Source organism: Orycteropus afer, unplaced genomic scaffold (genome assembly GCF_000298275.1).
Source record: "Orycteropus afer afer isolate SDZICR_OR568_19922 unplaced genomic scaffold, OryAfe1.0 scaffold00012, whole genome shotgun sequence".
NCBI classification, from domain to species: Eukaryota; Metazoa; Chordata; class Mammalia; order Tubulidentata; family Orycteropodidae; genus Orycteropus; species Orycteropus afer.
Window position 1 is genome coordinate 10,972,519 of NW_006921599.1, and position 25,228 is coordinate 10,997,746.

The window sequence follows — 25,228 nt, forward strand, 5'->3', positions numbered from 1 at the left end:
TCCTTTATTTTTTTACTCAACAAAACAACACAAAACCTCACTATCAATGAGTTGATTCTGACTCATGGCAACCCCACCTAGCGTTTCTGAGGCAGTATCACTACGGAAGTAGATTGCCCCATCTTCCTTCCAAGGAGTGGATTTGAACTGCCAGCCCTCTGGTTAGCAGTCAGATGCCTTAGGCACTACACCACCAGAGCTCCCCTTATTCTTTTAAGCCCTCAAATATCTAAGATGCTCAAATACTTCCATCCGTATAACTTTAATTCCTCTGGATTTCTTCTTGCTGGTTTCCTAAAGCAGGTGTCTCTGCTCAGTTGTCTCAGATCAGTCATAGGTATCAAGCATCTTCACCTCCCCAGGTTTGTCTCTTGTTCTATCTCAGTCACCTAAGGATTTGTTATTTCCTCTTCAGTCCTTTTTAAATTTTCATCTGTTTTTATTTTTTTACTATTGGAATGGAATTGTTGGCGTGTTCTTCGTGCTGGCTCCTCTTGTTTTGATTTCCTTTCCTATTATCATCTCTTATGCCCCACAAACTCCGGGCCTTCATTTTGTTACTTCTTGTCTAGGAACTTGTATTGCCTCTGATAAAAGAGACACTAGGAAGCCAGCTTTTGAATCAGGCCTTCAAGACCTGTTATTAATGTATGTGTGTTTTAAATTGCCATCCCATCTCTGTTCCACCATGATCCATTGCCCTTTCTTGCAGGGGTCTCTCTCTCTGTTCATTTGCTTCTCATTTTATTAAGTGGCCAATGCAGATCAGCTCTCACTTCTGAGTTGTAAATCCATTGAAGGCAGGGTCCACATTTTATTGCACCCTCCCGACCCTCAATGACAACACGGAAAAGTTCCAAAAGACTGGCTGTACGTATTTCTAATGAAGTAGACATTCTGGTATTAATTAAAAAAAAAAAAAAAAAAAGTTCTCCAGTAAAATGGTTCACTACACTCTGGTTTTTGGGTTTCATAACTCCTCTTTCTAAACTTTGCCAGGATATGCAGCTCCAGTATTATTACTTAAATTTATTTTAGGTATTGGGTGTGTGAAGAAAGGTGGTTGTGTGTTTTCCTTTCACTCCACTTAACAAGCTTGTGGATGAGCTTTTTGCTTGAATAACCAGTGTTTTCCCTTTTCACATATGATGTAATCCTGATCCCTATATCTGGGGTCTTGATCACACAATACTTACTTGGATTTGTTTTTTTAAAGTAAGGCTCAGAGTAAAGATTTGCTTGCTTGCTTTTAAGTAATTCCTTTCTTCTGCCCCCCCCCCCCCCCCCAGGATGACAGTGATGGAATTCCATGGTCAGAAGAAAGGGTGGTACGTAAAGTCCTTTATTTGTCTCTGAAGGAGTTCAAGAATGCCCAGAAGAGGCAGCACGGTGAAGGCCTCGCTGGGAGCCTCAAAACAGTGAATGGTGAGTAGACTGTTTTGTTGAAATTGGAGGTTATCTTTAGACGTGACCTTGTTTCTGAATTGGATGTATCCTGGGCAACTTGTGCTGCTTGGGCTGTCTGTAGACTATGTATTCTGAAATCTTACTGGGTTTGTAGATTTATTTTTATGTTCTTTTATATATTATATAATTTACCAGGTATCTTATTCAGTTTGCCCCCTATTAAGAGCAGGGCTGTGATCTAAATAACTGGCTAGCTCCAGGGTTGACACTACAGGTTGTGTATAGGTTTTTCTATAGAATCTTTCTACCCAAGTAAGAGAGCAGAACCTCTTGATTATCTTGCTTGACATGTGCAGCCTTTAGTTCTTAACCCCTTGTTTGTATTGAGGATAGTGCAAATCTTGATTGCCTCCTGCCCTTCCTGGACCCTAGCTGAGTACCCTCCTTCTTAGTAGTTGCTTTTTTCTTTGGTGATTGGGCTGGGCAAATTACTGCATGGCAGCAAAGACAGTTTACAGTGGACATAGAGGAACAGAATTACTGTGCATTTAGAAATGTACCTGTGTCTGGGATGGCTCTCAAATGGATTCCTAGAACTGGAGAGGACACTTGTTCCTTTCCAAGTTAATTATGATATCCTAAGAGAGCTAGTAACATTCAGATGAGATCATTCAATGAAAGCCATGTCAGAAACAACCTTTTATTATAGTTTACTATCTGTTTTTCAGTGGCAGTGGCTGCGATGCACGCCACAGTCTCTGTTGCATTCATTAATTTCTTAAGAAATGTGAATGAATTGAACATGTTTTAGTTTTTACTTGGAGGAAGAGATGAAAAAGAGAAAGAGTAAACTCTGTTTCCATTTTAGAGTGTTTTCCCCTGAGAAAGTCTTCTGATCACCTCTATGGATGGTGCCCATATGTGAGGTATGCAGAATGACAGATTCAGTTACGGTTTTCAGTTTCTTTCGAGCCTGCCTACTTGTGAGTCATCTGGGAGCCTCTTCTTAGAATTAGTAGTTACAGACAGGGCTGGTGCTGCTTCATTTCCATAGGTCCATGGCAGGGTTTTCTGAGATGGCCTCCCTGAATTCCACTGGAATTTGGAGTTTACCCTATTTGCCCAAGATGGGTAAAGTTGTATCACTCTGTTCTTTCAGTATTATGTAGCTTGAAACAAGAAACAACCCCATTCCCCCTGGTTTTTCTTCTTGTCAATTATTGAGGCCACAGTGGCTCAGGCAGGCAGGCCCCCCCTTCCAAATCCTGAGCCAGCATGTATGAGAGGCCTATTTATAGTTTCATATTCTTAGAAGAAAAATAACTCCGGTATAAACTTTGAGATTAGTAGAATCTCCTGTCAGAAGTAATAAAATTTGGACACTTACATGTTATTTTCCTAAAGGATACCGTATCTCCTTATCTGGGTCTCCGGTGGATAGGAACCTCATCCAACCCTTTGCTGCCTGTAATATTGTAAACCTTTAAGCCCTGTGTCTGTTTAGAGAGCATTTGATATGTTAGTTCTTGTTTGTTGTCATTGCTTCACATTGAATGTCAGGTTATTACTTGATTTAAGTTTTTTGAGAGGCATATATGTGCTGGGGGGTAGGGGAAGTATCATTGAATTCTACTATCAATGTGGAAGAATTGATGCCGTAATAAATTTTATTGTGATAAGGAATGCTTTTGTATTGTGCTATTCAGGTCTAGTCTGCTATACCTTAGTGCTGCTTTGATTCTCTAACTGAATTGGAAAAATAAGTCATTCTTTCGTTACTGGGAATGATTCAGCTTCCAAGATGAGAAGAGAGCCAGGTGTCCAGGGTTTACTAAGGGAATTTGGGTAAAAGAACAAAAACCAAAGCCAGTCATTCAAGAAGCAGCTAGCTCTGTCAGCCAGTTAGCCAAATGTACTGTAGTTTTTATTGGCATAGTTAAGGGCTTGGCGATACTGAGGAAAGAATTCTAAGAAAAGTTGGCAAAGACACCTCTGTTGGGATCTCTGAAGACTTTAAATAATTCTTACACCTCCTTCATAAAGAAAAGTTAGTATTTGAAGCGGTAGTTTGTTTTTCACCTTGATAAAACACTTTTCTTGTCAGTTTAAAAAAAATATAAAAAATGAGACACTAAGTCTCTTCTCTTCATGTTGTGAAATTGCTGGGAATATGCCCTTTTCTGGTTAGTGTTGGTATTTGTTCAGGCAGCATTCCAAGACCACCTTTTTGTCATTTCATATATTGGATTTCCATAGCAGTTCTAAGTAAACACATCTCCTTGTTGTACAATTTAAGTGTGTTTAAGAATAATTTTCTGAAAGTCAGCTAACATGCTAAACAAAATGTACTTTCTTGTTTGGGGGTTACTGGAAAGCACTAGAAGCCAGAACAGTTGCCATGGGAATAGCCTCTCCTCTGTAAACGCCCATGTCCTGGAATCGCAGGGGTGCTCTGTGCAGGGGTTGTGATCCAGTGAAAGCTGAGAATAGGGAGCATCCAAGATTTTCTTTGGCTTGTGGTATTGAGAGTAGGGTGATTGCAAGTAGTGTTGTCTCTGGATGTATGTGTATATATGTATGTGTGTGTATGTTGTTATTTGTCATCGTGTTGGACCCGACTTATAGCGACCCCCTCCTTGGGTTTCCGAGGCAGTATCACTACGGAAGTAGATTGCCCAACTTTACTTCCGAGGAGTGGCTGGTGGGTTTGAACCACCAGCCTTCTGGTTATGTATGTATGTAAATCAGTTCAGTTTGAATCTATGCAGTATAATAGGTCACACTCATACTATGTAATAGTATGGCTATCTGAAATGATATTCATTGTGGGGCAGGTGAAACCAGAAATGGCTAAATTAGGGAGTGTGTTTAGCATGCATGATATATAGGTGTCTTTTTCTTATCCCACATTTCCTAGAGGTGGCCTTATAGAAGTCAATTCCATTGGCCCAATTTTAATTGTCACAGAAATTAGTCTGGGGGTAGAGTTTTCATACCATCCAGTTCACAGGCCTCTTTGGAAGGAGACAGATAGGTTGGGGCAGAGGTGAATAAATGTGTCTTTACTCCAGATAGGGTAGTGAGTGGAGTCCCTGGGTGATACAGGGGTGTTGATTACTAACTGAAAGACTGGTGGTTCAAGTCCACACAGAGGTGCCTTGAAAGAAATGCCTAGTGATCCACTGCCGAAGTACCAGCCATCAGAAACCCTGTGGTGTACAGTTATGCTCCGAAACACATGGGGTTGTCATGAGTCTCAATGTACTTTAAATTTTTTTTTGGTATGGTGCCATGTGAGGGCCTTGTATCCCTCTGCTTTGTTATTTTGTGCATTTTATTGTGGGGGTCTTTGCAGAGTTACATACTTATGAGAACCCTGCAACTCTCTCCCCACTACCTCCCCATCACCCTCCCACCTCTCCATGTATAAGCTCAATAATACTGCTTTGTGAGGCTTTTGTGAATGTCAGACAAAGCACTCTGTATGTGGTTGTGACTTTCCTAAGGTCACACAGCTATTTATTTTTTAGTAGCAGAATTGTAGTTGCATAGCAAGTCTCGTAACTCTTTATCCAGTACTTATTTTAGAACACAGGATGGGTAAAAATTACGCCTTATCTTTCCAACAGTAGTATTGAAAGTATAGGGTTTTGTTTTATCCTGTCAGTTTTTAAACAAAGATATTTCTGGATTATTGACACAGCCGGAGCTGCCAGGGAAAGTTTAGTTTTTTCCTTCTAAGGTTTTTCATTATCAATAGAATGGGCTTGACATAATTTTTTTATCTAATTGGAAAACTAGTTGACATCACTTCTGCTAAATAGTTGGCATGCTGGGGTGATGAGCTAGCCCGCCCTTGCCCTTACCATTTGTGTGAAGTGCGCTTGTGGCTGATGTCTGTTAATAGTGTAAAAACAGTGGTATAGCTTCACTGGCCCTATTCTGTGGGTCTTCTTCTGTAGTAATAACCCAAGTCACCATGAGATAGTAGAGAGACCTCGTATTTTGTATCATAAATCCACGTTTACTATTAATCTTGGTTTTGTGGTTCTTAAGTGACAAGGAATGAGGTTTTTCCCTCTACTACAGGTTGTGAATGTGAGACTCGAATACCGTAGATCGCCTGTGTGGAAATTGAAGCCACCGTTAGAGTTTGTAGGTTATAGCAGGGCTTAGAGGAGGTGGTGCTAAGATTTGCTGATTGTGAGCCTTCTGTCTGCTTTCTGCTGTAGACAATGCCACTTTTTCAGGCTGTAATAAATTGACAAAAGCTTAGGAAAGAACTGGCAGAGGCTGAGACCTTGGCCACTCTTTAAGGGCCGTTGGCCCGCTGGGGCTGAGATTAGGGACATTTAAATAATAACACGGTACACAAATAATGAGTACACATAATTACACAGTAAGAGAGGGGAGCTATTAGCTGTATTTGAATTTCATTTGCTTCCTATAAATGTCATCTGTGATCCAGCAAGGTCTTTGACCAGCTGCACAGTCTTGAGTAGATTTCAGGGAACCTGGATACTTTTTCTTAGATTCTTATTATGGGCAGTAGTTGTGATAATAAATAATAATTAAAGTGCCAGTAGCTAACCTATATTGAGTGCTTGCTATTTGCCAGTTAGCCATTTACCTGTATTTAACTCATTTAATCCTAAGGAGAAACCATTTCATGTAAGTAGCTACTCTGCAGTTGTGTGGATTAGCAGTTTGCCTATAACAACTACTAAGTGGTGCAACCAGGATTTTGGATTAGATATTCTGTGCTTTTACAGTCTATGAGTCAGGGCTGACTCGACGGCACATAACAACAACAACAGACCACTTAGATGAATAGGAGAAATTTTGGAACTTTGCGTAAAACAGGATTCCAAAAATAAGTTTTTAGAGGATATTTTTTCTATTATTATTTTATTATTTTATTTTTTAAAGAAGATGTGCCACAATTTTCACTAGGAAAGAGACCTTGGAAGAGAAGGAGCCTGTCTTATTAATATGAGCTTGTTTCTGTACTTTTTTATTGGAGCTTATAATTGAATTGGTAGTCAGAGGAAATGGGGGAGGGGGAAGGGCAGCCTTTGTATTCTTTGCCCTCCTTTATGCAGTCACGGACACACAGATGCCTTAATTATTTTTTTTCCAGTTTCCTTACCTAGAGATAGAGATCTGAGCTTTTAATAGTGCTGTATTCCAGTTTAGCTGGTATTGCCAAGAGGGCCACTTGTCATATCTGCAGTGCTGGGAGATGGATAGTAGGCTTTGTGACATCAGCTGCCAGTTTTTAGCAAATTTAGAACCAAAACTTGAAAATGTAGATGAAGACTATTTTTTTTTTTTTTTAATTATCTAGTTGTTGTTAGGTGTCACTAAGTCGATTCTGACTAACAGTACCCACGTGACAGAATAGAACTGCCCTATGGATTTTCTAGGCTATAGTCTTTACGGAAGCAGATTGCATGTCTTTCTTCTGTCTCTATCTATATAGATAGAGATAGAGTAGTCCTCCCTTATCTGTGGTTTCACTTTCTGAGGTTTCAGTTACTCGTGGTCAACAGTGGTCCCAAAATAGTTAAATTACACACCATTCCGAGTATCATAGTGAAATCTCCCACAATCCCGTTCAGTCTTGGAGCCGGCTTCCTTCTGTACTCTTCGGTGGTAGCCTAGAAAACACAACTGGGGGAGCAACTATGCCCTGTTGGCATCCACCAGGTTAACACTGCTTGCCCAGGGTACCCTGGGTGCCTATCCTGTGCATGTATAGGAAAAAGCATAGTATGTGTAGAATTCGGGACTACTTGAGGTTTCATACATCCACTGGGGGGTCTTAGAATATATCCCTTGTGGATATGGGGGGATGGCAGGGGAACAACTGTGTAGAATTTTAATTTCCCTTCAGAATATTTTAGCCATTCTTAAAAGTTTCCTGATCTCTATGCAGTGAAACACGAGCCTAAACTCTCCAGCAAATTCATTATCCTTAGGATAAAAAAAAAATATGACTTGTGCATGAAAAATAAAAATATGAAGCAACATGTCTGATTAATGGAAGTTTTACTTTGGGAGTTGTTCTTGAAATGAATGGTGTGGGTGTATGGGTGTGTGGTTACCTTCCCTCTGCAAAAGAAGACACCTTTCCCTTCTGCTTTGGGGCTTGAATGAAGCTTTCAGGTCTAGCATGTTTATAGATGGTCCCTTCTTCTACAGGAAATAATTTTATTTATTTTTTATTCCGAAAAAACAACTTATCTTCTGCACCCGACAGTCTCCCTTACGCCAGCAGCTTCAGGATGGGTCGTATGTTGAGTGGGTCTGTCTAACACTCTAGTCTCTGAGACTTCATTCACCCTGTCCTTTGCCCTCTGATGAGTGAGTTTTACCCCATGTGAAAAAAAGCTAGGTGGAATGAAGGGAAAATAAACTGCATTGGAAACTAAAATTTATTCTTTGTTGAAAACAAAGCTGATATATCCTGCAACAGTGGTTGAATTGGGAGGGCTTGATTTCTCTCCCTCGGCAGCTGTGTTGTATTTAGTCTGTTCATGATCTAAGTATGCAGATGGCGCTTTTCTTTTTTTTTTTTCAAACTTTTTATTGTGATTTGGGTGAATGTTTACAAAGCAAATTGGTTTTCCAGTCAATAATTCATACACATTTTTCTTTGTGACATTATTTGCAATCCCTACAATGTACCATCACTCTTCCCACTTCCTTCCTGTGTTTCCTTTTTCCACGAGTCTTTCTTTGCTATCCCTTCTAGCCTTCTGCACTTTATCCCTGAGCACAAGCTGCCCTTTTGGTCTCATATGGTTGATTGTTCTAAGGAGTGCCTACGTCCCTGGTGTATTGTTTGCTCTATAGGCCTCTCTATCATTTGCCTGAAAGTTGAGCAAGGGAAGTTCCAGGCTTAAACGGCATCTAAGGGCCATATTCTCTGAGGTTCCACCAGTCTCTATCAGACCAATAATTCTGGTCTTTTTTGTGATTTTGAGTTTATTTCCACATTTTTCTTCTGCTCTATCCAGGACTTCCTATCCCTTGCAGAGTGGTCAGCCGTAGTAGCCTGTCATCATCTAGTTCTTCTGGACTCCCTAATCCTTTGTGTTTGATATTCTACACTCTTTTTTGCTTCAGCATGGGCAAATCGATAATAGGACCTTAAATTAGTCCAAGGCACTGTTAGACCATGTGATCCTCAGCCTATATGACCGTGAGGCCAGAACAACTAGATGGTGCCTGGCTACCACTGTAACCACTTGGAGGGGAACGTGTGTAGGGGATCCTGGACAGAGTGGGAGAATAATGTGGAACAAAACCCAAAATTATTATTATTATTTAAAAAAAGGCCAGCTTGCTGGTCTGATAGAGCCTGGTGAAATCCCTGAGACTATGTCCCCTAGCCACTCTTTAGGTCTGGAATTGAACTCCTGTGGCTTCCAGCCAAACAAAAGACAGGCATATGGTTTGAACATTTCCATCAGGTAGGTGCACTTCTTGGAGAGATCAATCATGGGAGAATAAAAGGGCAGTGTATGCATAGGGAGACTGCAGAGGGGGAGCAGTGGCAGGAGTACATGGGAGGGAAGGACACACAGGGAAGAGGTAACTAGGGGGAGGAAGTGAGAAGAGAACCGTTACATTGTGGGAAATTGGAGTCAATGTCATGAGACACAGTGTGTATGGAAAATGAAATTGCTCTGTAAACTTTCACTCAAATCACACACACAAAACAATTTGCACCTTAGAGGGCGCCTAAGATTTTAAGACGTCAGTCACTATTCACCAAAGTAGGATGTAGAACATAGTCTTTGTGGACTATGTTAAATCCAATTGACCTTGATATCCCCTGAGACTATGATTCTGAGCCCTTAGGCTCAGAGATTCTTTCTTTCAAGTATTTTGGTTATGGCTTAAGAAGTTTTCATAACTTTGCTCCCTCTATACTCCACTATATTTATGGATATATTTGCAGCACATAATAAATAAACCAAAACCCACTGCCATTGAATCAATTCCAACTCAAAGCAACTCTATCAAATAGAGTAGAACTCCCTTATAGGGCTTCCAAGGCAGTAAATCTTTTGTTGTTGTTGTTGTTGTTACTGTGACTTGGGTGAAAGTTTACAAGGCAAAGTTCTTTTCCATTCAACAGTTCATACACATTTTGTTTCGTGACATGGAGTGTAAATCCCCACGATGTAACAGCACTCTTCCTAGTTCCTCCCTGTGGTTATTTTTTCCCTGTATCCATCTTTCCTATGCATTCCTTCCTGAGCTTTCTACCAGCACAGATGCTGCCCTTCTAATCTTCAGTGGTTGATTGTTCTAAGGAGTCTACTTTGTTGGTATAATACTTCACCTGGTAGGCTTATTATTTAGCTGAAAGTTAAGCCATGGGAGTGAGTTCAATTCCAGGCCCAAAGAGTAACTAGGGGCCATAGACTCTTATCAGACCAGTAAGCCTGGTCTTTTTTTTTTTTTTTTTAATGATTTTTGAGTTTTGTTTCATATTTTTCTCCCACTCTTTCCAGGATATCCAGGATCTCCAATTTTGATCCCTTTCCAAGTTTTTGGCTGTTGTAGCCAGTCACCATCTTGTTCCTCTTGTGTTTGGGTCATGTAGGCTGAGGTTCCCATGGTCCCTGGTCCCTTGGACTGTTTCGTTGCTTCCTGATTTTCCTCCCTTTTCTGTGTTCTGGACGAGGAGAGACCAATAGTTGTATCATAGATGGCCGCTTGCAAGCTTTTAAGACCCTGGCTGCTACTCAACAAAAGTAGGACGTAGAACAGTTTTTTTGTGTAATGCGTTTTGATACTTGAGCCTGATGTTCCCCGTGACCATGGTCCAGAGCCTACAGGTCCAGTGGCTCACTCCCTTAAAGTGCTTGGTTGTGGCTAAGAAGTTATCATTACTTTGCCCACTGTTCACTCTTTTATATATATGGACATTTTTATTACTGTCATTATCTCTCATGCATATTTTTGTCTCTTCCTTTCCCTTAGATAGATGTTATGCTGGTAACCTGCTTTTGGTATATTGCTGTTACCTTCACCCAAATCAGTATTTGTCTCCTGCCTATCTAGCAGTTTCCTATCCCCTCTCCATCCTCAGTAACCAACAAAGAAAGTTTCTTTCTTCTTTTTTAACTTTGCTATTACTGTTAGGTTGAGATAACTCGTTGTTTTAATTTGCATCTCTCTAATGGCTAATGATCATGTGCATTTCTTCACAGGTTTATTGACCACTGAATGTCTGTCTTCTTTGGTGAAATCTCTGTTCATGTTCTATGCCTGTTTTTTGTTTGTCTTTTTGATGTTGAAATTGTTGGCATATTCTATAAAATTTTAGAGATTTATCTCTTACTGGTTCAAAATTTTTCCCCAGTCTGTAGGTTCTCTTTTTTTTCTCTTCAGAAAAGTCTTCTGATGTGCATAGGTGTTTATTTTTTAGCAGGTCCCAGTCGTCTAGTTTGTCTTCTGCTATTTGTGCTTTTTTAGTTAGGTTTGATAATATATTTATACCAGGAATTAGGGCCCCCAAAGTTTGTCCCTATTTTACCATTGACAGTATTTGTAGTTTTAGGTTTTACATTTAGGTCTTTGATCCATCTTGAGTTAGTTTTGTATATGGTGAGAGATCTGGATCCCATTTCATTTTTCTGCAAATGGATACCCAGTTTTGCCAGATGGGGCTTTCCTTGATAAAGCTTCTATTTAGAAAATATTTGATTGAGTTTTTTTAGTAGGTGAGAGGCATTGTGGGTAATAAAAACTGAGCTCAAGTTGCTCATTTTGGAGGGGAGATATCTTATCTCCTCCAACCTAAGATTGCCGTTGAATGATGCACCATTATTTTGTGTATCAATAAGTAACTTAAAATGATAAGTTTTAAGTCATAATTGTAAGATGCTTTCAAATTTTAGAGATGCATGTTTTAACATGAAAATGTATGAGACTTAAATATAGTGAAGTATGATGAAATACAGTGTAAATAGATGCTTTAAAAATCACTGTGCACTTATGTTTGATTCAGTGTGAGAATGTTAGTTAGAAGTAAGATGATGTCAAAGGGCCAGTCTTGAGCTACCAGGAAAAATTTCCTTGGAGAAGCTGAGAGAGCTTTGTGAGCAAGGGCTCAGAAATTAGAATTGGGAGAAGCTGGTATTAGGGGTAGGACTGGAGACCAGGACCAGCTAATGAGTAATTTTTTAGGGAGAGTTTTAAAACATTTTTAATTTGAGATGATTTTGAATGTACAGAAAATTAGTAAGAATAATAGAACCCCCATGTAGATTCTTACCATTAAAAAAAAAAGCCACTTTTTTTTTTTTTTTTTTTTTTACCATTTTACCTCACTTACTTATCCCTTGCTCTTGTTCTACACCCATAATTAATTAAATTCCCCGAACCATTTGAAAGTAGTTTGTTTACAGCATTCCTTTATTCTTTTTAACTCAAGATGTTTTTGTGTCCCATTGAGTCAAATTTTCGACTTACGGTGACCCCATGTGATGAGTTGACTGCCCCCATGGGGTATAGCAAATTGGCATTTGACTAGTCAGGCTCCTTGTGCACTGAGGGTTTTGCAAATCATGCTGTTGCAGCCCTTTGGCCACAGAATTATGGACTGCTAGAGTAGGGCAGGATGTTGAGAAGGGTATATCGGTCAAATGCATTATTTTACAGATGAGGAATTTTGAGCCTTGATGATGGTTTTAACTGGAAGGAATGGATCATAGTGAAGACTGATTGGAACCAGAAATCCAATTTAAATGACAGTGAGGGCCCACACTTCCTCGTAGGCATGGCTGCTTGCAGTATTTCATGGCAGTTTAAGAACTGAGGTGCCTGGGGAGCGTGATGGTGCTGCTGCTCTCTCTGGTCCGGTCAGTGTATGCTTTAGCGCCATTGTGCCTTCAGGTCCCTCAGCCACCCTCCTTTGTCAGTTGTGTAAAGTCAGCTTTCTGTTTTCTTGGAGTACATGAACATTCTCATCACATCACAGGAAGTGTATACAACAGAAGTAGTATCATCTGTGAGAGGGAGTCCGTGCCTGGGGGAAAGGTGGTGTGAGGTAGGGTGTGTGTGTGTAAGACAGAGAGAGAGACAGAGAGAGAGATGTCTTTGGTCAGAACAGCCTTCTCTACGGTAATGTTTTTCTGCTTGTCACAATTTTTGCAGAAGCCCAGCTTCGAGGAGTGTGGAATGCTAAGAATGGGAAATCCACTGAGGTCTGAACAATTTTTACGATGAAGGAGTTTTCTGTCTCTAGTCGACTTCTCCACTTGTGCCCTAAATCCCTTTCCATCTTGCCTCTACAAGTACATCACTCTGGAGCATACACTTCCTTTTTTCATTACTTACTCTTTTTACTAGATTATCCCCATCAGTGAGCAAAACATGTTGTTTTTCCTATAATGAAATAAATCTTCCTCTGACCTCACATCTCTCTCCTACTATTCCATTTCTCTCACATAGTTTATACCAAATCCCTTAAAGGAAATGTCAAAATTGTCTGTCTCCAACTTATATTCATATCCATCTCCTCACTCTCCTCCCATTCTCTTTTTAATCACTGGAAGCAGCCTTCTGTACCAGACCACTTATTGAGGTCACTAATGACCTTGGATAACAAGTCCAGCTTCAATCAGTATACACTTTAATTACCCATTTTCCAGCATCTGACATATAGTCACACCTCTCGTAATTCCCAACTTGTGTGTTCACCTGCATACCTGATATCTATACTTTGATTTTTTGATAGACTTCATGAAGTTAGCATGTTCTAAAGCCAACTCCATCTCTACTCTCTTCCGTTTGCTCTCCCTGCTTCTTCTCATTGTGACTCAGTGGCCATTGTGTGGCTCTAGTTGTTTAGGCCCCAAAACCTTGGGCTGTCTGTTGATTCTCTCTCTTGTTCAGACTGTGCATCTTACCCTTTAGCAAAACCTGATTATTCAAAACAGAAGACACTGTTACGAATCTGAATTTGCACCACCTGCACTGCTACCAGCACTGCTGTAGGTTATCATCATCTCTTCTTGGGCTGGTACTGTGGCTTCCTAATGCTTTGGCCTTTGTGACCTCCATCTCCCAAATGTACCAGTCAGCACGATTTTTTTTTTTCCTCCTCCTCCAAATAACACTTTTTTTTTTTTTTTTTAAATTGTGATTTGGGTGAAAATTTACAGAGCAAATTCCCTTTCCATACAGCAGTTAACGTATACTTTGTCTCATGACATTGACTACAATTTACTACAATGCAACAGCTATCTACCCATATACCCCTGTTTACCTTATGTGCAAAAGGGTTCATCTTTGTTGTCTTTACCTCCCGTGTACCTCTCTATGTCTTCTTCTTCCTCAATGCCACCATGTTGATTACTCACATTTGGTACATTGCCCTTTTCTTCACCCAAATCAATACCACAGTTCTTTTAAAATGTAAGGTAGAGCATACTTTGCTCCTGGTCCTGACTCCATAGTATCCTCCCATCTTTCCTAGAATGATGCCAGAAGTCCTTACTCTGGCCCAGTTGCTCTTGCATCTCGTTGACTTCTCTCTTACTTCTCCTAACCCACCTATTGTAGTCTTCCTGCTGTTTCAGATGAACCAAGTATATGCTTGTCCCAGGATTTTTGCACTGCTAACCCCTCTATCTCGAACTCTCTCCATTCAGCTATCTGTGTGACTCAGTACCTCTTTGTTCAAAGGTGTCTTTACCAAAGAGGCCTTTCTTGAGCATCTTATTAAAAATTAGACCTGCTGCTTTTACTCTTTGGCTTCTTACCTTGTTAAATTTTTCTGCACAGCATTTCTTACTGCCTAACATTATATTGTATGTCTTTATTACTCTGTCTCCCATAGTACATCGTAAATTCTCTGAGAGAACTGTGTTGATTGCTGCTGTTTTCCCAAGGCCTAGGCACTCAATGACCACCTCTCTGTCATTTCGTCATACTGTAGTAGCTTACATGTAGCTGTGAAGCTGGAGGCTATGCCACCGGTATTTCAAATACCAGCAGAGTTACCCATGGTGGACAGGTTTCGGTGGAGCTTCCAGACTAAGGCAGACTAGGAAGGACAGGGCCATCCATGTCTGTGAAGATTGACCATTTAAAATCTTATGAATACCATTGAAACACTGTCTGATAAATTACTGGAAAACTTTATGACACAGGACTGGGCAGTGTGTTGTTCTTTTACATATATAGGGGGGTTGCTGTGAGTTGGAGCTGACTCATGGCACCTAAGAACAACAAGAGGCATTCCATGAAGCATTGTAATGTTGCAAGGAGAACTCATACATCTTCACGGTACAGCCATCCTTGCTGCTCTCTCTCCAAAGCCCATCTTTGGTCTGTACTCTGGGGGAAGGGGGGATTGAGAGTATTAAAATTTGAACTCTAGATTTCATGTTGAAAATGTATACCTCAACACTCTAGCCTTCCCATATGTCAACCCAGGCTATATTCCCTGTCATCAAAAGGGACTTTTATTCATAATTGATGTATTTGCCTTCATGAGAATCTTAGAACTGGGCCACCCTTGTACCCTGCTCCATTTTCAAAAGGCAATAAGAAGCGCTACCCTTCTTAAAAATCAAGTTTTTCTTTCTAAAATATCTGTTGAATGCCTGTTTAGGTGCAAGAGACGTTGCATGGTAGTTAAAATTACAGTTGGCCTCTTAGAAAAAAAGTTAACCTTGTTCAATTCCCATAACATTATGATACTTGTGCTATTACAATTTTGTAGACTAGGATACTGGGGCTCAGAGATGTTGAGTAACTGGCTCAGAGCCATGTACTTATGAGGTGGTCAAATATGTGTCAACTAGATTATGATTCTACGTCAAAATTCCTAGTTTTGGCAATTATGTAATGATGTAATTTGGCTGTTATGTAAAGAGGTGTTGTTGTTGTTGTTGTTGTTATGTGCCGTCGAGTCGGCCCCGACTCATAGCGACCCCTCCTTGGGTTTCCGAGGCAGTATCACTACGGAAGTAGGATTGCCCAACCTTCCTTCCGAGGAGTGGCTGGTGGGTTTGAACCGCCAGCCGTCTGGTTAGCAGGCAAGTGTCTTAGCCACTATGCTACCAGAGCTCCCGTAAAGAGGTGTAGTAACCCTCTATTTTGTGATATAATGTAATTACTTTCATGACATGGTCTGATGTGATCAGCCAGTCTGTTGGAGGCAGGGTTTCCTCAGGGTTTGCCTACATCCAGTATATATGCATGTTTTGGCAAAGCTTGCAGACTTTGCTCACTCTGGAGCCTGCATATGGCTCATCATTGTATGACCTCTGTTTCTTGGAACTTGAGCCAGTGGTCTGCTGTCTTACCTTCTGATCTTGCAATTCATTGATTTCTCCAGTCTCTGAGCCAGCAGCCTGCAGTCTGACCTGCTTGGCTTGGGTTCATCAGCCCTTGCAGTTCTGTGAGTTAGGAGAAGCCTCTTGTCTGATTCTTGACCCAGGGACTTGGAACTCCAACTATGTGAGCTATTTCATTAAGATAAACACCTCTCCCTGCCACCCCCTCCCCCCCCAATATACTTCATTTGTTTTCCTTTCGAGAGAACTCAGCCTAAGACAGCATTTAACTCTAGATCATATATTTGTATGTTTGTTTTTGTTCTTTAAAATGAAGAAAAACTTAAAAACAAAAACTAGCAAAATCCAAAAGTATAACTAGAGTAAGTTTTGACTCATGGCAGTGAATGCAATATGTGTCAGAGTAGAACTGTGCTCCATAGTGTTTTCAGTGGCTGATTTCTTGCAATCTCACTAGGTCATTCTTCTGAGGTCCCTCTGAGTGAACTTGAACCTCCAGCCTTTTGGATAGTAGCTGATTGCATTAACCACATACTGTGAAATCATGGATCTTAAGAGTACAATCTGAGTTTTGGCAAAGATGCAGATAAACCTGTGTGGCCAACACGTGGTATTAATATAGCACTTTCCCTTTGCCCCAGAAAGTTTTCTTTTTTCCTTTCCAGTCCAGCTGCCTTCTTTAAAGTATATACTTGTTTCAGAGTTTGACAACACCGTTGTCTCTATATTTGGTTCTTTTATGAATGTACATGGGTTTTTGATGTTTACCCAGAATGTGCCAGATGTCTGAGAGTGTCTGCTGGTGATTAAAATGCTTCATACGTGTCCCCTAAGTAGTTCTTGGAGGGCCTGTTTGAATGTTGTTATCGTTAGATGCTTGGAGGCAATTATGACTCATAGCAACCCTACGTACAAACACTGCTTGTTCCTGCACCATCCTCACAATCCTTGCTGTGCTTGAGCCCCTGGAGCCACTCTTGTCAATCCATCTCGTTGAGAGTGTTTCTCCTTTTTTGCTGACTGTGGTAGTTTGAGGTTGTGTGTCTTCTTGCCTGGGCCTGGTTGAATGGCTGGGCAGCTGGGTGTAGTTATTCCCCAAGGTGAGATTGGCAATCAGTTCCATGGTGGAATCTACTGGAGCAGCTGAATAGCTGCTTTAGTGATATGGTCGCTTCCAGTGTATAAGAAGCAACTTTGATGAAGCTCTCTAGCTTTTTGGCACGCTTAAACCCTACATGTAGCCAAGTCATTTTTTAGTGTTCTGCCGTGTTGTTTGGTAATATTTGGAATTTGCCTTTTCGCTTGTCAACCTTGGGTTTGTCAGCCTCAGCAGCCAGCAGCTGCCTGAGTGAAGAAAAACCTCCAGCTTCAGTGGGCCTGGAGCAGGAGGCAGAGCTGAAACTGGAGGCAGGCTGAGGGGCTTTTACCCAGTCCCTAGACCCTGGCACTTTGAACTGAGACTTCTAGTCTCCAAAATTGTAAGAGAATAAACTCCTTTTTGTTAAAGCCATTCCACCTGTGGTATATTCTTTTAGAGTGTCACTAGGTAACTAAAACACTGACCGTCAGTTTTACCAAGCATGCTATCTTTCTCCAGGGGATGGTCCTTTCTGACAATGTGACTGAAGTACGTGAGACAAAGTCTGGCCATTTTGGCTTCTAAGGAGCCTTCTGGCTGTGTTTCTTCCAGGACAGATTTGTTCATTCATCTGGCAGTCCATGGTATTTTCAGTTTTCTTTCCCAGAACTACCATTCAAAGGCATCAACTCTTCTTTAGGTTTCCTTATTCATTGTCCAGATTTCACATGCATATGAGGTGATTGAAAATACCGGGGCTTGGGTTAGGTGGACTTTAGTCTTCAAAGTGACCTCTTTGCTTCTTAACATTTAATGAGGTCTTTTGCAGGCGATTTGCCCAATATTATATACAGCGTCTTGCGCTGATTTCTTGACTGCTGCTTCCATGGGTTGTGATGGTAGATCCAAGTACAAGGAAATCTCTGACAACTTAAGTCTTTTCTCCATTTATTGTGATGTTGCTTGTTGGTCCAGTTGTGAGGATTTTTGTTATCTTTTTGTTGAGGTGTAATCCATAATGAAGACTGTAGTCTTTGCTTTTCATCAGTAAGTCTTTCAGGTCATCTTCACTTTCAGCAAGCAAGGTTGTGTCCCTGTTTGAATAATAACCCACAATTTAAAAGGCTGGGAAACTCCAGGAGCCAGATTCTCCATGTTAATATTGATGGCTGGTATTGCAGTGTTGGTTCTGATCTGGTGTGGGAAAGCCAAAATGGGCTTTTGGAATAGTTTTAGTTTTCATCTTGTTAAATATCCCTTTTCTCTTCTGGCCCTTCACCTACCACTGGTGTTAGGTTTGGTGTTTTAGTTTTGGAAATTAGGAACTGGCATTTCTTCAAGAGCATTTGAAGAGACTATGTAAGTAATATTTTGTCTCCTTATTCACTGTGCTTTCAGTTAGATTCATTCTTTTAAGGAGCTGTGATCTGCATTTCAGACTCAAGAATGAAAAGCCATTGGCAGTGTAAGTGTAGGATTGATGATTTTTGTTTATTTCCTTGTGGCAGGGGTGAAAATCTGTTGTTCTGAAGAACTTTGAGATCGTGATGTTTTCATTTAATTTTAATTGTAGATTCTGTTCTTTACCACACCATAACTCTTGGCTTTCATGCTCATTTAATATTGGAGCATTTTCCTGGTTAAGTCAGGAGACCTGAATAGCTGTTTGACCCTAGAGAAGTCATTGATCCATCCCTCTCCATAAAATGGGGTTAAACTTGACCATGTCTTTATTGAGTGCCCGTGTTTGTGATGCATAGGGTTCACCTAAATTAGAGGGTCCTTGAACCAGGTGCAAGGAGAGCTGCTTGTAAGAGGCAGAGGGGTTAGTAACCCTTAGGAAAAGACAAATAAGGTTTTTAAAGGCCTGAGGTGTTGGGGGAGGGGAATGGAAATTGAGGTGACCCTGAAAGGATGTTTCCAGAGATTTCATTCAAATGATGGACTATTTGAGGCCGAGGGAATCATATTTATTGTACACTAACTCATCGTGCTAACCAAAAAGATCAACAAATTGAACCCAGTGGTGGCTCCACAGGAGAAAGATGTGAGGCAATCTGCTTCTGTAAAGATTATAGTACTACTCTATAGTACTATAGGAGCTCTGGTAGCATAGTGGCTAAGGCACTTGACTGCTAACCAGAAGGCTGGCGGTTCAAACCCACCAGCCACTCCTCGGAAGGAAGGTTGGGCAATCCTACTTCCGTAGTGATACTGCCTCGGAAACCCAAGGAGGGGTCGCTATGAGTCGGGGCCGACTCGACGGCACATAACAACAACAACAACATAGTACTATAGGGTTGCTAGGAGTTGGAGTCGACTTGATGGCAGTAGGTTTGTGTGTGTGTGTGTGTGTGTGTGTTTTGGTTTGGCTATTTAAAATAGTCTTATTTGCCTGAATTTTGTGCTCTGATGGTAGTATAGATAAAGATAGATCATGTCTTCATATTAGTTTGGATTCTTGGCAACCTCATGTATAACAGAGGGAAAGGTTGTCTGGTCCCATGCTATCTTTGTGATTGTTGGTAAGCTTGAGGCCATTGGTGGTGGCCACTGTATATTTTGAGTGCCTTCCAACCTAGAAATGAGCCCTGGTAGTGCAGTGCCTAAAGCAATGGACTGCTAACCAGAAGGTTGGTGGTTCAAATCCACCAGCCACTCCACAGAAGGAAGGCAGGGCAGTCTACTTATGTAAAGATTTACTGCCTCAGAAATCCAATTGGGGTCGCTGTGAGTTGGAATTGACTCGATGGCAGTGGATTTGGTCTTTAAGATTTTCAGCCTAGGAGGCTCATCTTTTGGCACTATCTTCTGACAATGTTCTTTGTGATCTGTAGGGTTTTCACTGGCTGATTTTCAGATTTAGAACTCCAGGCCTTTCTTCCTAGTCAGTCTTTGTGTGGAAACGCTGCCAAAACCTGTTCACCACGGGTGAGTGCGATGCAGTGAATTCCTTTATATGGCCTTAGTAGCCATAGTTTGTAGTGCTCCCACCAAATGACTGAGTAGGAGCTTCTGGTGCATGAAGGGGATTGGATAGCTTGCTAATAATGTAAATAAGGTATGTGCCACCCTTGTGGGGGTAGGGGCATGCAAGTAGGTATGTGGAACCGTAATGGGAGAATTGGTCAGTTTTGCCATCCTGCTAGGCTTAAAATACGCCATTTCAGAAGCGGAAAGGGGGTCCCTGACTACCATCAAGAAGATAGGAAAGCTAAGTGTGTCCTTTGGGCCCGGGAACTTCCTTGACACTGGAGATAGAGCTGTAATGGCAGCAGTAGAACCAGGAGACCAGCAGTAGATGGTGCATTGAGCTTCCCTTCCCATAGAGCAAGCCAGCTGAGCAACTTCGGGCATGAGCCTTGCTGGTGGAGTAGGGTGCCTTTTTGGTACCTGGTGGAGCTTGGTTTCCCAACCCCTGGAGTTAGAGCTGAGTGCTTTTGGGCTGGGGCTTACTGGCAGAGTGGGGTGCCTCTGGGCACTTAATCAGCAGAGCTAAAGTAGTTTTGTAACATTTGTCCCTGCACAGCAGAGCCCAAGACGTCCTGGGATGGCGATTTGGGGAGGAGGGCTGAGGACCAGAGAGAGCCTGCCTGCAGCATAGCTGAGAATAGGCTGTCCTAATTGAAGAACTGAGTCATTCCTGATCCTGGATTGTAACCTATTACTTTTATAATAATTCCTATAATCATGAATATTGTCTTGAGTTCTGTATGGCCCTTGCAATGAATTACTGAACCCAACAGAGAAGTAGTGCTGTGGGACGGATCATTGGTGTCACAATTGGTAAAAAGGTTGAGGGGTGGAGACATGTCTGACCTCTGCCTCATAGGAATCAGCTTGGGCTGACAAATCGTGGTGGGCAGGTAGTTTAGGGTCCTGCTTTCCAGCCATTTCAACTTCTCGGCATATGTGCAAAGGGAAAGCCCTGTGGGGGCAGCATAGGAGGCTGCTCCCAGCCAGAGGTGACTTGCCTTATGAGTGCGGTTTGTTTATCTGTGCTCATTCTTGTAAAATGATAATGTCATTGTACTTAAGGAAAGGCCTCATGTGTCTCTAAATCTGACCCACTTCAAGATTTGAATTCTGTAACATGTTTATTTATAGAGCTTTAATTACTGTCTGATTTACAACAGGGGACTAATGCGGTTTTGCTTTGCTTGTGACTTTAGTAGATTGCATTCCTCTCAATTCAGAGGGCCTTTTACAGTCAAGTGCCACTTAACGTCCACACTACGTTCTGTGAAATAGAATGATATGTGATTTGGATGTTGTACAGACACCTTATTTTATACAGGCACTCCTATAGATTATGAAGAAGCTCTGGTAGCATAATGCCTAAGGCATTTGACTGCTAATCAGCAGGCTAGTGGTTCAAACCCACCAGTGACTCCTTAGAAGGAAGGTTGGGCAATCTACTTCCGTCATGATACTGCCTCAGAAACCCAAGGAGGGGTCACTATGAGTTGGATCCCACTCAAGGGCAGTGAGTTTGGTTTTTATAGATTATGAACAAGTTCTGTTCCTATGTCTGTTTTTAAGTTGAATTTGTATGTAAGTTGAAGCCATTAAGTATTATAGTTCATATCTGACAACAGTCAAATATTTGTCGTAGTATTTACTGTACCTTTCTAAGCATAAAAAGCATTAAAGAAACAATTTTAGATATTCTAAAACATCTTTAACATAATGGTACAATACATAATAATATTGTTTTGATGTATACTGTAGAGTAGCTCCCATTTGTTATTATGAACCATAGTATGTACCTAGAATTTTTAATATAATAGGCTTTAACAGGATATGATAGTTACTTGGCTGGTCCGTGATTCTTGGTCGTTTAACAACTATGATAGCATCATCTCCCATGATGAGAGTTATCTCCCATGATGTGATCTGATAGAATGTAATCACCTCCATGATGTGACTCTGACTACTATGAGCAGCTGGTCGATTGAAGGGGGAGTTTCCTCTGTGGTGTGGCCTGACCCAATATATGGACATCCTGGCAAAGATATCTAGGTTTTTCCTTGATCTGGCTCATCATCATTTGACCTCTGGTTCTTGGACTTGAACTGGTGGCCTCCCCTATTGCATGATGATGTTGGGATTGTTGCCTTTGTATAGCCTGCCATCTTAACTGCCACTCTTGGATTTATCAGCCTTCAAAGTCAGCAGCTTGTTGTATTGACTGATGATCTTGGATTCATCTGCCCCTGCAGCTGCTTGAATTAGGAGAAGTCTCCAGCTTGATGTGTTACCTTTATAGACTTGGGACTTAAAACTGCATGAACCATTTCCTTGAGATAAATTTCTCTTATCTTCACTGGTCTAGCGTCTCTAGAGAACCCAGCCTAATACGTGGAGCTTGGGACCACAGATGTATATGCGGTCGGATGTTTTCTCCACACATGTGAGGCAGCACATACTGTACTTAGGTCAAGGAGATAACCTGTTATTACTTGACCCACATTTAATGTCCTATATGGTATGTCTTTAAAGCCAAAAGAGAGATGTACTAGGTAGGTGTATTGTTGGGAAATTACCCTATATTTACAATTTGTTTTTCAATTGACTGCTAACCTGAAGGCTGGTGGTTCAAGCCCACCAGCCACTCCTTGGAAGGAAGGTTGGGCAATCTACTGCTGTAGTGATACTGCCTCAGAAACCCAAGGAGGGGTCGCTGTGAGTCACAGTCGACTTGACAGCAGTGAGTTTTCTTTTAAACTTCCTGTATAGTCTCTAAGACCCTTCTTCAGACTCTTGAATTTGGCTTCTTGATCATTTCTTTCCCAAATGTTATTAAATTGCACTGGTCCCTAATTTGAGGAGGGAGACAGGCACAAGCTGTTTCGTAACCTTAGTTTTGGCCATCGAGGAGAGGAGTTGCCAGAGTCACTGCCTGGTTGATCAGCCATCCAATCTCTCTCTGTGTTGTACAGTTGACATCCAAGGAGAACCTGTCCATTCCGCCCTCAGGGTGTCCATTTGGCACTCTGCTTCCTGACTGTTCCCAGTGTTCTTGGCTCATTTGGCTCTAATGGCTGATTCTGGTTTTTTTGCATTGACCTCGTTCTTTGTGACCTGTCTCTGTGTATGTCTTCTGGGTTATTCCTTATCTGGGGCCACATTTCCCTTCTACAGATAGGCTGACAGTCCTAGTTTTGCTTGGCTCCCAGGGAAGCATCTGATGCTCTCTGAAGTGGCTGTTTCCTTCATATTTTCCATGGCTCTGTAGAACAAGAAGTTATATTTCCAGTTTGGCAACACTTGACTGTCTTAACTCTTATGCTGGACAGACACACTCCTTCTTCCTATGTGTGATAGAGGCACTCATGAAGGAATCTATAATTTTGGATCCTTGTTTCTGAGAGTTGTATTTCACCTCTTAGAGGGATTCTGGAGAGTTACAAAGGCAGTGAATCCTGTCCAGCCAGACAAGATAAGGAAAGGTGAAATTATTCCATACTACCATTTTGGCATGTAGGAGGCCTTGTAATTTTTAGAAGACTCAACCTTTGAAATTTCCTAGTCTGTTTCCTAGTAGTTTTATGCTGTAATTGACCCAAAAGTTTACTAAACTTCAGATTTCTTTGTTACTAGTGTTACTTGAAAAGGACCTTTCCAGTTTGCTTAGTTGGAAAGTCTTAGAGTTTTAAAGGGTGAGCTGGAAGGCTCTCAGCTGGCACTTTCTGAATCCCTCAGAGAAAAATTTTGGCAAACTCTCGAATCTCTGCCTGAACGCTAATAAATTGAGAAGCCAAGAGTTGCAAAGCTTTCACACAGGGCCAGGTTGAATTATGTGGAGGAATATGTCATTGTCTGTGGTAAGATAGTAAAACTATTTTCTGATAATACAATAGTACTGGATCCCCCCTCCACCACCATTCTGATATTTCAGAGAGCCTTTATGTTAATCTTACCAGCCACTGAAAATAGAAGCTTTTATTGAATGCAGTTTACAATGTATTTCTATTGTTTCTGGAATCTCCTGTCCAATGGATGCACATATTTGAGATGCACATAGCTTTTAAATTTTATTTTTACAAATGAATTAAAAAGAAGGAAAGTATTGGGGGTTTTTAGTCAACAGGTAATATATTTTCTATGAAGAAAGGTAGCCTTATTTATTTGCCTTTTCTTCCTATGGTTTCAGTGGATAAGGCACAGGAGCTTACGGTTGATTTATTGTCCTGTTGGTTGCTGTCTGTGTGACCTGCACTTCAATTTGTTGATGGACAGCCTGATGTGTATGTGGCATGGATGGAGTGTGAGATTTCCATTTTCCTGAGGTGTATCTGAGTGTGCAGAACCCATAGTCAGCTCTACCTAGACCCCAGCAAGGTCCGTGAAGGCGTGAGGATGTTGGGATAGTTTCTTTATCTATCCTCCTTCTCTGACTGCTGTGCAGCAAAGGTGCCTTTTCTACTAGCTTTGTCTACATTGGGTAGCCTACTTTTGGTTTGTCTACTCTCTTGGGGGCTCCCTTTATGGAAGGATTCCAAGGGAATAGATTAAGATTGCCATCAAGTGGCTGATCTTGGTAGTGAATGGAGAGTACTGGCTACACTTGCTGGCCCATCACTCACAGATGTTCCTATTTCTTAGTCCTCTGACAGAGAATCAAGCATGAGAGTGCTTTCTGTCCAGCAGTTGTCCAGTTGACTTGGTCCACCCCCAACCCACTTCCTCAAGAGTTCAAAACACCCATATATTTTCCAGACTTAAAAGAGGGCATCTCTGTGAACCCAGAGTGTGCCTTTCCTTGAGGGCTGTCTGAAACTGAGGGCAGGCTGAGTTACAGTGGTCTGAAATTCAGGGCCCTTGGAGCTGTGAACCCGCTGGAAAGAATTAGTGGGCATTCATCTTATTGCTAGTTTTGTGCATGAATTCTTAAGCCTGTGGCCACAGACCTCCAATTCATTTTTGCTAGTGGAAATTGGACTTTTTGAGTCAAGCCTTGGAAGAAAGGCCTGGCAATCTACTTCTGAAAAAGCAGCCACTGAAAATGCTGTGGAGCACAATTCTACTCTGACACACATGGACTTACTCTAATTTGGAATAGACTATATGGCAACTTTTTTTTTTTTAAAATAATAATAATTATTTTTAAAATTACACTCTTCTCCCTAAAAGAATGGCCCCACTGTCTCACAAGGATTTAAAAGAACAAACAAATTTGGAGCTCCATTCTGTTGCATTCCATTTCTGTAAATAAATGTAGCAGTTTCTTCCTCAGGTGGTATTTTTCAGATTAATGAAATGATTTATTTGAAGTATGTAATACCTGGCAGAAAGTAAGCCCTCAAAGGGTAATTGTTATTGAGGTTCTAGATATACATTACCTAATTACTTCCCATAAAAGCTGTAGCTGTGTCATAAAACGGTTCACTTAAGGGACTGTGTTAAAGTC

General features: G+C 41.2%; 1 protein-coding gene across 1 annotated transcript in view; it reads left to right on the forward strand.

Annotated features, from left to right (window-relative positions):
• The first annotated feature begins 1,295 nt into the window (after positions 1 to 1,295).
• Positions 1,296 to 25,228, forward strand: part of JARID2 (jumonji and AT-rich interaction domain containing 2) — a 185,064-nt gene continuing 161,131 nt past the window's right edge. Inside the window, exon 1 of the mRNA XM_007951903.2 lies at positions 1,296 to 1,425. The gene's annotated coding sequence lies outside the window, so the exon portion shown is untranslated. The remainder of the gene's footprint in view (positions 1,426 to 25,228) is intronic.